We start from the raw sequence: 15,698 nt of genomic DNA on the forward strand, positions 1-15,698 counted from the left end.
CTATTCTAAGTGCCGTTCAGGCACAGAAGGCACAAATGTTGCCGATCCAAATAATAAGCATCACGTGTATTCATTAAAGCACCTTTTTTCCTTTTATGGGAAAGGAGTGACTAATAGATAGATTTCAGGCAGAACTAGATCAAGTATGTATATGTGTCAGGGCTGGAGTGTGCATTTGTACGTGTTAATTGAGTTAATATTCCAAAATGAGATTGTGTTCACTTGTTTTCGGGGAAAAAAAACACAACCACACATCATTTGTCTAAATTAGTAACCTCTGCACTGTTGAATCCTACTAATAATTGGCCTAATATTACTTTTAGATGCTGCATGTATGTGAGAATGGTTGGCTTGATTTTACTTAATATTTTTCATTAATAGCCCAGAAGAGGGAGTAAACAACATGTTTATGGAATTTAGATGTCAAAATGAGGAGAATTGTGAATGTCAGTGAGAGCTAGAAAATAGAAGATTCCTGTTTAGTGAAGCACAAGTTAATGTAGCTTTAGCAAAAATAATGCAAAACCGTTGAGTGGTTCCTTTGGGTAACAGTGGACAGGAAATTAGACATGAAGTTGTACTTTGCTTTCACATTTAAAAAAAAAAAATGCAGTCCTATGCTGCATCGTTAAAAGCTCTGTCACAGAGCAGGGGGATATAATTGCTATAATCTGGTTTCACTGATGCTCTCCTTTCTGCTTACCTTTCCATGAGGAAGGCATTAACTAATTGAAGTGCACAGAAGAACAGGAAAAATGATCAGGAGCCTGCAGGGATGGGCTTAAGGAAGATTAACTTGTAGCTATGTGGCTTTGTTACTCCATAGCTGAAGAGTGAGGGTGGGGAGGGAGGGAAGCACTACCGTTTCCAAGTATCTCGTGTACGCATGCTGGTAAGGGGGAGAGGAGTTAGAGGGACTGGCAAAGGACAGACATCTTTGGGCAAGGGGAAGATGCCCAAGGAAAAGCTTCCCGCAGGGGAATACAAGGCTGTGTAATATTCTCACCCAAAAGTGTTGAAAATCTTACTGCGTAAGGCTGCTAACAACCAGACTGGCCCAAAGGCTAACAAACGCACAGTAGAGAACAATCTGCATTCATCGGATTAGTTGAATCAATAACATCTTTTCCGTTTACAGCTTCTGTTGTTGTAGTAATAATAATAAAATGTAATAAGCTTCAGAGGCTTTAATGCACAGCAGTCTGCAATATTTGTAATGAAGTTGAAAGTGGTTCTGAGTTATGTGAAACTAACAAAAACATATAGCTGTACAGTGGACTTTTTTCCCAATTATGTGGTATTTTTATTTTTTTAAGTGAAAGTTACTCTACAACATTGATCTATGTCTCAAGTCACATAGACAAAGACCCACATCTCTTTTGAAAGACTTCATCCATCCTACCCTGCTGCAGACTTCAGCCTCCGTGTTGTTACTGGGATCAAGCCTGGCAATCAGAAAGATGTCAAAGGAATGACTCTTCCCATACTGCTCACCAAGTATACCTACGTTTTGAAACAGGCAGGCTGAAAATGGAAGGATGTTTCTGGGTATGCACATAACAAAAACAATAATGACACTACTTGGTGACTGCAATTGGTCATCAGACTAAAACAAAACTGCTCAGGCCTGATAATTCTGCAAGTTTTCCTCATCCAGGCCTTCGAACCTGTTGGTCTGCTGTGCACTTACATCACGTGCCACTCCGTCCCACTGTGGTATAGGTAGCTTTATCTGAGATGAGAACTAAAGGATGAATTTTCCTTCTTCCTAAACTCCACTGGCTGAAGTTGAGGTACCTTAAAAAAAAATCCCATGTGCATGTACCCACCTAAGCTTGCTGTGTCTCCAGAAATGAGCTGCTCTTCAAAAGACCTTTGGTTTGGTATTCTTGTAACAGAAATGCTCAAATGGAAATAGAAGAGCTATAGTACCTAAGTGTTAAAAAGAAAAATGTAGTTCTGCCATCCCAACAGCAAACTTCTCTGGAAGGGTGGAATAGTTTAATTTGTGTCAGTCTTTTTGCAACTTGCTGATAAAGAAACGTAATGGCTGAAACACCTTTGCTGAATTTATTTAAATAGTGGATTATTTTTTTTCTCCCTTTTTGACTAAGGGCAAGAAAGACTTTGGTGCTAGAACAGCAGCTGGTTTTTGGTCCTTCAATCTGTTAGCAAATCCTTTAGTTTACCACAGTGGTGTTTTATTTGAAGCCTGCTACAAGTAGTTGTTAAAAACTAATGGCTATTTTCAGGGTTTTTTTTCATGTTTTTCATATAAGGCTTAAGCATAGACAAGCCCATAAGTTGCCCTGGTGCACTCGTGTACAGTGGTGACACAAGTTAAATTACCAAGTTACTAGAAATTAATGTTTTTCGGTAACTACAGGGGACTTTAATTGGAAACTATGTTAATCGCATAGTAATTCTCTTTACCTCGTCTGCATTATCTCCTGAAAACCATGCAATTAATTTGTGTCATCACTGTTGCTGCTGCTGCCTTCAAACACAAACCAAATGAGCATTAGTTACTCACACACCCAGCAGTGGCCTATTTTCTTAAAGGACTTCCACAAATCACTGGCTGATTACTTGCTTGCCTGACAGAACCAGACTGCATGTACCACAGAAGGTGGCAAATAGTAGCTCTTTTCAAAGTCTGAGCTTTTAATTGCCTAATAACCTTTGCTTTTTTTTCTTTTCCGCCATTTCCTTTTTCCTTAGAAGGAACATTTCTTTGTGTGTTTATAATATCTAATATTAGCTTGGTACAACCTCAGGACTCTAAATGATTAGCCGGGACTCTGCCTTCTTCTAGCAAAGATATCGGCCTCATTTTTCAAACTAACGTGAGACCTCACGGTCCTCTTTGACTTGCCTCTACCTGACCAATGACCGAAACCCCATCACGCTCAGAACTGATGGTGAAGGTGTTGGCGTTTGTTCCTCGCCAAGCAACGCTGTAGCCGGGACTGGGAGCACGGGTAGCCCATGTGGTGTAAGGTAAAGGACCTCTCCGTGTGACCCGGCTGTGCAGCTCCTCCATGGGGAAGAAACCCACCAGCTACCACATCCCTTTCCCGTCGGCTCTGTGGCCACTGGCATCTCAAGCCACGCTCACGACCTTTAAAAATGCCTTTGGCCAGCACCCACCTTCCCTGCAGGCAATCACGAAAGGCAGCGACTGATTTCTGACAACTTTCCAACCTGAAGTCTTAGACTGGGCTGGAGACTGGTGGAGAAACCCAGTATGCTGGTTTAACTCCACGGGGAACAAGCCAGCAGACCCTTAGGGATGGCTCTTGGGAAAGATGCGGCTGGAAGGCTGGTTTTGCCCCATAATGATTCATGAAATGGAAATTTCTAAAGCGGCTGTTTAGGAGAGGGGGTTATTTACTAATGTTGGTAGACACAACTGACCTCAGAGAGAAACAGAGCCGGGAGAATTGCAGACCAACTTCCAGAAGGCCTAGAAACGGAAAGATACTCAAGACCATTACTAGTTAGTGCCCATCCGTGGCTACCAGCAGAACTGCCTGTTTGTGATGCCTTTCTTTAAAGCCTTGTTTTCCCTCTTGCCAGTCCCCCGTGCTTCAGCAGAGCTGTAAAACTGAGGCTGCCCTAGTTTGTTACTGAAGGTCTCCAAGCAGCTCCGCTCCTGTGAGAACAGCTAGGCGGGAGTCCCGCGAGCACGTCTCCCTTGGCAGTTACGTTTTTCCCCACAGTATTAATGAGACGCCCCTAAACAACAAGAACATGAGTAGGTAACTGTAAGAATTACGTAAAGGCAGCTGCTGTATTTCCTTACAGGTGCGGTGGCAACTGGTGTTGAGGTGGCACCATGCATTCCCTCGCCTGATTTTCAAAGCCAACACTGGCTTCACGTTCTGAACAAAACCTGCTCTTCCCTGGTTCTTGTACGAGGCAAGACCATGTGAGTCTGGATCCATTCGTGGTGAGTTCACTGGCTCCTAGAGGAGTCTACACAACCTTGCACTTTTAAAACAATGTGGTAAATACACCTGATGGACATTTAGCATGGTGATGTGCTCCTTAGTTAAAGCAGTAACAGCAAACAAGTGGTTGCTTTACATACATAAACTGGCACTTAAACATCAGGTTCATTTATCTGTAATTGGCATGAAAATGTAGTTGGAAAATAGGGAGTGGGGATGTGAAAGAAGGAATCCCCCTCCTTGCCTGTGCGCTGCCTGGCTGTGCAGTGGCCACAGGCAGAGTCTGCCACTGCCCGGCTGTGCTAGAGAGGCAACAACAGGCCCCAGTCTTGGTTTTTGCCCTTGCCCTTGGCTTACAATTTTTTTACTGTGAGGGAAGTATTTTATGGGGTTTTTTTCTTTAACTTACCCCTCCAAACCCAGGAGCATTGGTAATGAGAAGCAGGCGAGCAGTTCAGTTATGCACAATGCAGCCAGAAGGACATACCAGGGTATTTGGGGAGGCAGGGAAGGGATCTCCTGTTCACCATTAATTACAGTAAGAAAGTGGACTCACTCTGGAGACCTGATTTATTTCCAGAGTTATTGACAATCTTTTAACTGGAATGATGGAATGAAAAGCAACTGTCGGTGAGTTATGAAAGGTCAATAATGCCACAGATGAATACAAACAGCATATTTGACATCCAGCCCGCCCTGCGTTCTGTTACGCAACAATTTCATCCAAGGCGATAAGGCTTTTCAGGAAGGCTGGAGCACCAGGTCTTCTTGTGCTACCAGGAGCCTCCAAGAGGGCAGAATATGCCAGGTTACTTTACGGTCCTTTACCACCCTGCAGCGGATTACTGTGGGAGTATGGATGCATTTCTTCTTCCCAGTGCATGGAGCATGTTTCCCTAGCCCTGCCCCGAAGGCTGTGGAGCACAGTCAGGTATACCACACAGCAGTATTTCAGCCTAACGCATCCCTATGGCTGGAGCCTCTGTTAGCCTATAGCTGCTTTCTGGCAGCACAAAGGTGTTACAGCTTCCCATTGTCTTGGTTAGGCTGTGCCAACATTACGTAAAGGGGTCTTAAAATGCTGGAAACTTATTTGCATTGACAAAAAGATGTAAAGAGGCATTCGAGGGAGTCAGGATTGAGCCCTGAGTAATCATCGTTTGACCCTATGATTGGATATCTTCATGAGATGGTTTCAGTTGCCTAATTGGATGAACTGAGCTTTATAAACAGTTCCCTTCCCTGTTTGTAAGCAGTTCACGGGCAGCTGTAATTGTTCAAATCCACAGTGTGAATAGTAAAAAGAGCTTTACTTAATGACTGCAGAAGCCCTTCTCGTGTGAGAGCTCTCTGGTATTTATTCACACCAGAATTCACAACGCTTTTGTTTTCTATGAACGCTCCTGCAAATAAAAACTTGCTCACTCTAATGTTTATGAATAAATGTGGTCGTAAATGCCATCAAAGCAAATCAGCAGGGTTTTATTTATGCAAGAAGATGCGCAAATAAATGTTTGCTGTTTTCGCCTAGGTCTAGTGGGTGTTTAGGCATGTGTTAAAGCCAAGGCTTTGTGGGCTCTCCGCAAGCATTCACACGTTATTCTTATTTTCCATCTCCTCCTTTCCTACACTCTGATCCTGCCAGTGAATCCCTGTGCCCCAAGGCAACATTATTAAAGTCAATGTTTTAGGCATTTATCCACATCCAGCAGCTTGCTGGGTCAGTGGATAAGGTCATGCAGGGTACTGGAATCACTTGTAGGATGCCCGGGATTGGGGCCTTGTACATAGGTGGACAAGAGGCAAGGGGGATTGTAATTGCAGCCTCATGCTGTTTTCTGCATGGCACACAGCAGGTGATACCCACAACTGCTTTATTGGCACGTACTGACTCGTGGAGTGAGGTGGCATGGGTTTTGTCTTGCACAGAAGAAGTGTGGGAAGGTATTGCCATCCTGTCTCAATCAGTACCCTAATTAAATACAGGAGAGGATTTTCTTTTTAAAAAGTCAGTGTCAAGCCTTGTTAAAGAAAATTAAGATGCACTGAAATTAATGTGGTAGGAACTGGGGAGGTGCTTAAGCTAGACTATCTATATTTATTAGAAAGGGAACTAAAAAAAGGAAGTATTTTCTGATTAGAGCTCAATCCTTAAACTGGGCCATTTGCAAGTTCCTTACAGAATATAAGGATGTTGTGCAAGTTTACAAATTTCCCTTCAAAATCTGCAGTTAGGGACTGGTTCCAGGGGTGAATTCAATGTCCCAGCCTCTAAAAACTATAAAGGAATATAATGTGAGACTCACCTCTTTCCAGGATTTGTCTGTAAATCCCCCTTCTCTTATCAAGATTGTTTGGGATTTTGTGCTGGCCACACTTTCAGGGGGTTTGACTTGAAGACTCAGGTCGTTCCCTTCCATTCCCTTGTTCCCTTGAGTTCAAAGGAGCACAATAATACAGAATTTTAAAAATCTACATTCAGCAATATGATAATCCTCATTTACAAACAACACTATATAAAGGCATCTGACTACTTCAAACCACAGAGCACCTGAATCGGAGGTATAAATCAGACCTTGCAACAGTCAAAAGCAAAGTCCTAGATAGGAATGCATTAGTATGAGGAGTTCAAACAGAAAACTGAATTTTTTCAAAGGCTTATAGAGAAGAGCTTCAGCTGATCACAGAGAGATGCTTCAGCTCTAAACTGTGATCTCAACCTGACCACAGTAAAGACATGTTTCTGCCTCCCCTGCAGGTGAGAAGAGGTGCCGTTTTATGGCAGTGCGGAAACACAAAATACAGTATTTGTTAAATGCAACAAGCTCATGTCTTTGCAAATATATGAAGTTCTTTGGCCTTCACAGTTCAACCAGTGGTTTGTTGTTTTCATGCTAATACAAATTCTTGTATTAATAGGAGCATGGCCTTGGGTTTCTCCAGCCGTATGGGAAAAAGTTACTTGTCTGATGGTAAACAAAGAACAGAAGAATTGATTCACTGTCTTCACTTTTAAAAAGATGGTATGAAGCAATAGTGAAGCAATTTTAATTGTGACTGTGTAACACTTGCGATCAGTAAGATCATTTGTGTTCTGTTTTTAGGAATTGGGGTACTAAAGAGTACATACAGCATTAGAAATGCAAAACATGACCGCATGTTCTCAGGATTTTGTCAGTGTTACATGAAAGAGCACTTGTGCTGGGATGCTCAACTCTGAGGGTATTCTCTGTTCAGTGTGTATTTACAGAGATGTATGAATATTTGATTAATGAGTCATGGTCTCTGGAGAAATTTAATAACTGTACTGCTGTACAAAGCCAGCTCCTTAACTGTTAACACAGCTGCCAATAGTGTCACTGACACTGAAGCCCTTTCTGCATCTAATATATTCTGTGGAGTAAATTCCTTTGTTACAAGAGAATCCATGGGACACATTATTCAGTTATCTGTTTTGAACTGTTGCAGGCTCAATTTACAGACCCTGATTTGTAAAGATTTTTCCAATGGAAACAAGCAGTGACACATGAGCCATAAAGCAGCAGTTTCATGAGGCTATGTTGTTACAAAAGTTAGTTGGAAGGTCAGTTCTAAAGAGGAGCTGCTTTAAAACTTCTTGCATGCTTGATAATAAAATAGGTGTTACTATTATCCAAATTGCTATTTTCATCAAATATTTTTATAATATACTGTAACAGCATATTCCATATGCAGCTGAAATAAAAACCATCAAAGCTATTGGTTGTGCGTGTGCCTTATATTTGTATAATCCAGTTTATAAAATGTAAAATGAACAATGGATGAAAATATTGACGTCTAGCAGACTGATATGGCAAGTTCTTACCGCCTTAAAAACTGTATTCAGTGGGACTACTCAAGGGAGGAAAGGTTGCTCAGGGGCGTATGATTTGCAGGATGGGGCAGAAGTTTCCTCCACGCCATGACACCAGACCAGAATTGTTCTTCATTTTTGCTGAGCAGTTCCCCAAGAATAATTCACTGCTAATTTTATCATTTCTCCATTTTTATTCCCAATACCTGTGAAGAGATCAATTTTCACTTATGAAGTTAGGTGTATATTTTAGTGGTGTTACTCCAGCTCAACTGCTTTAAATAATAGGGGGGAAAATGTCAAAAAAAGATAAATTTAGTGCAGAGGCTTTCACTAGAAGCTTTAACTGCAGGTTAGAATTATACATGCTATGCAGAATTTCCTGCAACACTTCTCCTTTGGGCCACAATGCATTACAGCAGACGTATAATGAAGCTGCTATAAAATCCGTGGTAATTAAGGGGGATTTGACAGTAATTGCAACAGTGAATCAACTTAATTATTACCTGCTTCAAAGAGAGCTAACCTGATGTTATAATCTAACCTTTCCTACTTCTAAAATGAGAGATTAAACAAGTATATGTAGCATTTAAGAATTAAATCTGTTGAGATAGGATTATATTAATATACTTTTCATATACATTTTATATATATGTGTGTGTATATAGGTACAAAGCAGCTAAACGAACAGCACCATAAGCTGACAAACTGCAGATACGCTGACTGTATGCATTCATAAAATAAACAGAACCTAGTCTGCATCTGAGGCGAGCCAGCTTCTCTGTTATTTGCCGAAAGCATGGGGACCTATAGAAAGACCGCTGCTATAAAACGCTACGACACACACAAGCCTAGTTCCTTGAACAGCCTTGTAAAGGGGATGTGATGAATGTATTGTCTTTCTGTGCTTAATTTTAAGCAAACTATTCTGAAATACATTTAAGGAGGCTGTAAAGCTGTGAAAGTGAGAAGTTGCTTGAGGACTTCACAGCCCTGCTGCACACTGGCCTGGTGTGGCTACTGGTGTGACCCCTTAACAATCAATAAGCAGTATTGGAGGTTCCAGTGTTACACAGCACAGAGGAGATTCTCCTTTGTCCAAAACTGGTTTGCTGTTTTTCAGTGGCACGTGACTTGCCCTTGAACTAAAAAGAAGCTTCTTACAATGCCTTCCGATTGCTTTGAAACTGGGACCTCGGCTAGAGAGCTCCATGGATTACAAAGCAGCAATGTCCAAACCTCCGGGTGCTTTCTCATCCTGCCTTCGGACAGGCATCATAAACACCAGGGAGAAAGTTGCCTAACGTGACATTGGTCTAATCAATTCCAGCCTGATCAATCCAGCTTTCACCTACTGCATCAGGTATACTGAACCCCATGCCACTCACTCAGGGTCTATTGGCTGAGCCCATAAATACAAGCATTCCTTTTGTCTGTTTTCAGAGCTTTTGAGATGTGTTGCCTGAGAGCAGGGGGTTGTCAGAGGGTTGCTGATCCAAACCCTTCTCAAAACTCTTCCTCAGTGTTGTACCTGACTGGTACATGCAGCGCCACGTCTATAGCAGGTGGATTGCAGCAGTAGTATTCTGGAAGATAAGAGGTCCGATAATAAAGCACTAGCTTCGAAAAAAGAGAGAAGTGGGCATTATCATTGTCATCATCATGAAAACTTGCCACAGCAACTTTCACTTGAAGTTCATCTGCAAAACTGACAAAATTCACTTCAACTCTGCTCTGAGGAGGGGTTTGACTGCCCGAGAGAGGCGCTGAGGGACTGACTCATGCATGCCCTTAAAATAAATTTGTCAATGTTTACTTCTTCTTGTTATGTTGTGAAACAATAAATTAGAAAGACTTCTTGTTTGTTTTTTCATGTTCTGGCCCGTAACATGCTACTATTAATAACTAAATTTTATTACCATAGGCCTCAGTTTTCAGGGAGTTATCAAGCTGACAGTGTTGAATAGACAAATAGGTTAAAGATATCACCTGCCATGGATGTGTAATTTAGCTGTATGGCAAGAACAAAGTCTGAAATTGTATTAAGCCAAAACCTTCTCATCTTTAGGACACACACTCTTAGAAGATTACAGCTGTTGAATCTGCCTTAAACTTAACTTCAAAGTCTGCCAGTCTTTGAATAGTGTCATACAGCAAAAATGGTAGAAAAAGCCAATTCAGCTTGGCAATAATAAAAAACCTCATTCTATTGCTGGCCTTGTGATTGTAAATTAAGAATAAACATCTAACTTGCAGGGGAAAGCAGGCTGTGATTTCACTTTAAGTATAGACAACATAATCTGTCCATCAGTAATTACACCAGTGAACTGTGGAAGCCTCAAGGTACCTGGCAACTCATCCCAGGACATGTACCCTAAGTGCATCACACCTGCATCTGGTACCAAGGCTTTTACTTAAGATACGCCTTCCTGAAGCCATAAAGAGATCCTCTTCTACATCTATTATTCAGTAAAGGACAAGACACTTCAGGCTCAGCTTCGTTCATAGGATACACAAGCCAAACACTTCCAACCTGCCCTCCATCATACCTGCATTTCTCTTATTCTTAGTGAGCTGGCCCTTTGCGAAGTCAGAAACGATATGATTCTGGGAGGAGAATGCCCATGAACCTGCTGCTTATGATCATTAACTGCCTTCAGCTGCCATAGACAACCAGCATTTAAATATGCACCTTCCCTTCAAAGCAATCCCTGAACAAGGGGATCCTGCTGAGAACAGCCTGCTGTGGGGACCTAGGAAGCTTTCTCCTGGCAAATGACACCAGCATTGCTCCAGTCTCTGTCAAGTGGCTGTGCAAAAAACCATGATCCCTCCTGCAGTGAAGTCCCACGCTGAGAAAAGGCTGAGATACCTGAGAGCTCTCAACAAGCAGCTCCTCTCCGGACAGTTGCAACCTGAAGCTCCGTAACTCTCACAACACTCCCTCCCATTTGGTACGTGCCTAATGGAGGGGAGACGACAGTAAATCCAGGGCTGCGTGTGTACCCGGCGTGGTGTGATGTGCTCACAGCCCTGTGCGTGGGCATCCCCCTTCCTGGAAGCTGCTTGAGCACAATGTGAGCTAAGTACATGTTATGAGGTACCAGGGGCTGTCTTTCTGGTGGCCACAGTGACTCGCTGCTCATATGTAAGTAGAGGAAATGGCAGACTTTAAATAACAAATTTTCGCTGATGCCTTTTGCTATTTTTACAACGCATTTTAAAATAAATGAGAGATTAACACAGAAAGAAGTACTTAAGGTGCATGCTCAGTAACTATTTTTTCATAACGTTTTAATGGATTCAGGGTTGAGCTCCACTAAAATCTGGATTTATTAGAAACGCTCCATGCATTTCAATGGAGTTTTTCTCATGAATCTAGATATTTTACATTATTTCGATAGAGCTGACCCTCTGATTCATTAGAAATGCTCCAATATAACCCGTGGAGCATTTCTAATGATTCTGGTTTTACAGCAAATCCAAGGGTCAGCTGTACTGAAAACAATAGTGCTAACCTCTAGGTTTATTAGAAAAATGCTTTGTGTCTCAATGGAGCATTTCTAATAAATCAGATAAATAGGGATCTCCCACAAAAATGCTCAACTGGTGAAACAGACAAATGGATTTGTTGTTACTGGGATCTTTTAAAAACAAAGATTGTTTAATAGACTTTTCTGTTGCTCATTCTAGTGTAATCCCCTCCTATCTAGAGTTTAGGTCTTCACTATTAAAAATTTAGTAAATATTCCTCATAATGCCATCAGGCTGAGAAACAAGCACTGCTGTCTTAAACTGTCAAGCATTTCTCACTTCGCTGACGAAGACACTACGGCACCGCCGACTTGCATGATGTAGGAGCTGTAGCTGCCAGGTCGGGGTTCAGGGTTTGGTGCTGTGCCGCTGGCTGGGATGGGTCCTTTCACATTCTGCTCACTGCCTCTGCTTCTGCTACAGAAATGGGGAGAAAGGGTGAGTGTTAAAACAGCTCAGCAGTGGGTATCGCCATTGATCCACTACGGGTGCACGTGAAATTTAACTGCAGCAGATGGCACTGAGACTGTTTTAGACCTTTAAGCTAGCTTTTTTTCCAAAGTTTTTCTAATTTCACCAGAAAAAATTGTCATGAATTGCATGGCCCATCGTGCCAAGCCACAAAAAAGATAAAAAAGTAACTAACTCACACGTACCATCTCAACAGGCCTCTCTCCGCTCACCGGAGTGTCATGTCATGCAAAAGTTACAACTTCTGGGCTGAAGCTGCAGAGACCCATCACCATCTCTCTTTGGATCATCCTCCACTGGAACCGCTCTCCTCCTTATGTGCGTGCCTGCGTACAAGCGAGTGTATTTACGTGCACAGGCTCGTTGGAGGGTGTCGGGAGTGTAGCCACGCCAGCAGAGCCTGTCTGTGCGCAGGTAGGTTGGGCGGCACATCGCAGGAGCCGCAGTGAGAGCCTGGCCGTCAGACCTCCTCTGTAGCCGCGCTCCTTCTCGGCAGGAAGAGATTCTGCATCATGGTGCCAGGAGGAACAGGAGTCGCAGGCATGCACTGGTGAACTCATGTGTTGATCCAGTCCAGGAGGAGTAAATGCCTATGCTGTGAAATGCAAAAAAAGCCTTGGTAAGCTGAGACAAAGCTTTCTGTTTAAGAGGAAAGGCCAATGAGATAATTTCAATGACTCAAGATTTGGTTAGAATGTTCCGTATTTACTGAGTATATTCTGTACTGTCCAGATATTTCCCTGTGGTTCAAATACCATACATAAACCACAGCTACTGCATTTGAATTCCTTGTTCTCTCTGCGTGAATTGCAAATCCTCGGCTAAAAGCCAGTTAGTCTCAGTTTGAACAGTATTCCAGTCCTCTTTCCCGCACTCCCCAACAACTTGAAGAAATCTGCTGACCAGTTTCTCTGAAAACCTGAAAATAAAACATGCTGCAGTGGTGACAAATCCACAAAACCAGAAACTCCACTTTTAAAATGATTGGTGTGTCTGAGTGGGTCTCTTTTCTTTTCTTTTTTTCTTTTTTTTTTTTTTTTTTCTTGTCAAGTTAGATGATTTTACCTAGCAGTGAAAACTGAGAAAGTCAAACAAAAAGAATTTTACCTACGGGATGCTGCATGTCTGCCTGGTGCTTGAATATGGGATTGTTTTGTTGCCTGAGTGTGGGAAGATGCTGAACCTGTCTGCTCGAGTTACTGAGAGTCCTTCATAAGGATTAGGTGTGTGTGACCACCACTGATTTCCCTGTTCCGTGGTTTCTCCCGTACACAAGTTCATGCTGCCAGCATGGTTGTCCTCTAAATGATAAGCAAGTTCTTTAGTAAAAATTGTAGGTCAGGGCAGGAGCCTGCTCGGTCAGGGGGATTACAGCAAAACCAGCGATGGGATTTCAAGACTTTTCCTACCCCAGAGGCACTGGCAATATCACCACCAGGCAACCTCCTCCCCCTACCCACTCAAATGAGATACAGCAGTTTATCATGTCAAGCCTTGCTGCTGAGTGCTGTGTCTAGGGCCTCTGGCTGTCAGAGGCAGGATTTCATCTTGGGGTCCCTAAGGCCATATAGAAAGCCTAAAATGTTCATTTATGTTTCTTATTGTCTGGCCAAATCTGTGTGTGCTTAAAAAATATCCGGAAGTTTAAAGGCTAATCCCTGCGTTATGTGGGCTTAGAAATTTTTAAAAGTATTTTAAAAAGTTAAATACGTTTATTATTATAAACAGCAATGCCTTTGTCAACACTTAGTTATTCTATATAAAATGTTTATATATGAAATGTTTCCTTCTGTGATGCTAATTCCTGAGATCAATCTCTCTCATTACATTTTTGCAAAGCAGCTCCATTAAAGATAATTATCACTATACACGTCTAATTCATAGAGATATCTGTAAAGATGTACGTGTAGTGCATGAGTGTTTATGCACACAGGAATTTGTACCTTGGTTTATCAGAATTTACATATGTTTGTGCACATATATGCCGTAGACAGTATTCCTATAATAATCACTGTGGGCATATGTGTTTATAACGTGTATAGATTTATGTGCTTATATCTATGCAATGTATCTGTGTAGCCATAACTTAATCTGCTGTTCAGAATTTATTTCGGCTTTCCACATGAGCTCTTTTAAACAATGTTAATTGTTTCAGAACCAAAATCATTGATGATAACTCTTTTAGGAATTGTCATGTTGTCTATAAATATTTAGCGACCGGATTGTATTTGCCAATGTATTCCTGTATTACAGATGAAAAGGTAGCATCTGCTGAAATTAAAAGTGGCCACATTTTCGCTGCAGCTTAATTAAATGCCAAAATTTATCTACATTAACAACAAAGTGGTGAAATTTATTGATCAATTCACATGATATAAGTTGACAAATGGCCCGAGCAATTTCCATTATTTTCTACACGTGTTAAAATTTGTAATGAAAAAAGAATACTATATTAACATTAAATGTGAAATGAAAGGGGGATTTTGTAATGGGAGCGGGTGCCCTGGGGCAGTAAGCTGTGTTTTCCGTGCCCTGTCCAGGCGGAGGCTGTTTGAGCTGTGTACAGATGGGCCTTTGACAGTCCTACAGCTGTTCTCCTAATTGTCCATTAAGTGTTCTATTGATTCTCTGATTCAAAGTACATGTCTTTCAGCTCAAGCTATCGTGTGAAGTGGCAGACACATTCCTCCTAGAATGACAGAGCTGCTTGAAACCTAAAAATGTGGGCTGCCAGTTTCAATTGAGGTTCCCGCTTTCAAAGGAGAAGGCTTGGTTAAAGGAGCTTTGTAATAGCTGGTTAGATTTTAGTTTCTAAACTTTTAGCATCAATCAATTAAAGCAGCAGCAGCATGAAAAGTTTTAATTCCTTGTTAAGCATTACGGATTGCACCTGGCTGATAAAGTGCTGCCTGAGGATACTGAGTTGCGATAATAAGGATCAGATCTTGTTTAGCTGTATGCAGATTTTTTTCTCAGACCCCTTTGACATATGTAATGATATTCTCATTTGACTTGCAAGTTCACTTTTAGCATTTTTTTAAAGGAAGATCATCTGCAATTCCAGATTATGCCAGTCAGAAGCCTGTTTAAAATCATCTTCCTTTAATCTGAAAAGTGAAAGATAAGATGCATATCTGTTGCAAGGACCATAAATCTTCAAAGAAACAAATAGCCATAGATAAAACTGTAAAAGTTATTTAGTTCTCTCCCGAAAGAGGTTTATTAATCTAAAATTTCCAGTCCATTGTGTCATGATTTGGTTATCGCACTGTATCTCATTCCTTGCAATTGTATAAGCCTTGTGTATCAAGCAAAGAGATGAGAGCCTCATAGCTTAAACTTGATCAGTTGTATTCAGATATATCACTAGAACTAGAGGGGAAAAAAAAATTGAAACATAAAAAATAGCCAGCCGAACAGAGATTTGGACTGTGCATGAATTTTTATTCAGAAGGCTTCCTCTTATTTTACTGAGATGTGTATGAAGTGATTTTATTATTAAATTTAAACCGAATTTTAAATTCTTTTTTGTCTTTTTAAAGCATAATTCCTGGTAGAAAGAACACAAACAAACTGTTTATAGACTTACTACTTGAGAACCATCCACAGTAGTTGTGCACAAAATGAGCTTTTCCCATATGCCATCAGTTCTATCTGCCTTTATATTTTTCTTTTTAAAAATCCCCATCATTTAAATGAGACATGAAACTGTTTCCGATAAAGCTTAAAATAAGGAGAATTATTTCTCTTCAAGAAGATTTTTATCCTTTATAGTTAATGAAAAACCACTCTCCTGTGAACGTTTAAGATCTGCTTATTCTTTAATCATCCCTCCTTATATCATTGCCCATGTTAGTTTTTGCACCACAGCCACCTTTGTATGGTTGCATTTCTGATAACCTTTACCT

The sequence above is a fragment of the Harpia harpyja genome, chromosome 11 (assembly GCF_026419915.1).
Source record: "Harpia harpyja isolate bHarHar1 chromosome 11, bHarHar1 primary haplotype, whole genome shotgun sequence".
In the NCBI taxonomy this organism is placed as follows: Eukaryota; Metazoa; Chordata; class Aves; order Accipitriformes; family Accipitridae; genus Harpia; species Harpia harpyja.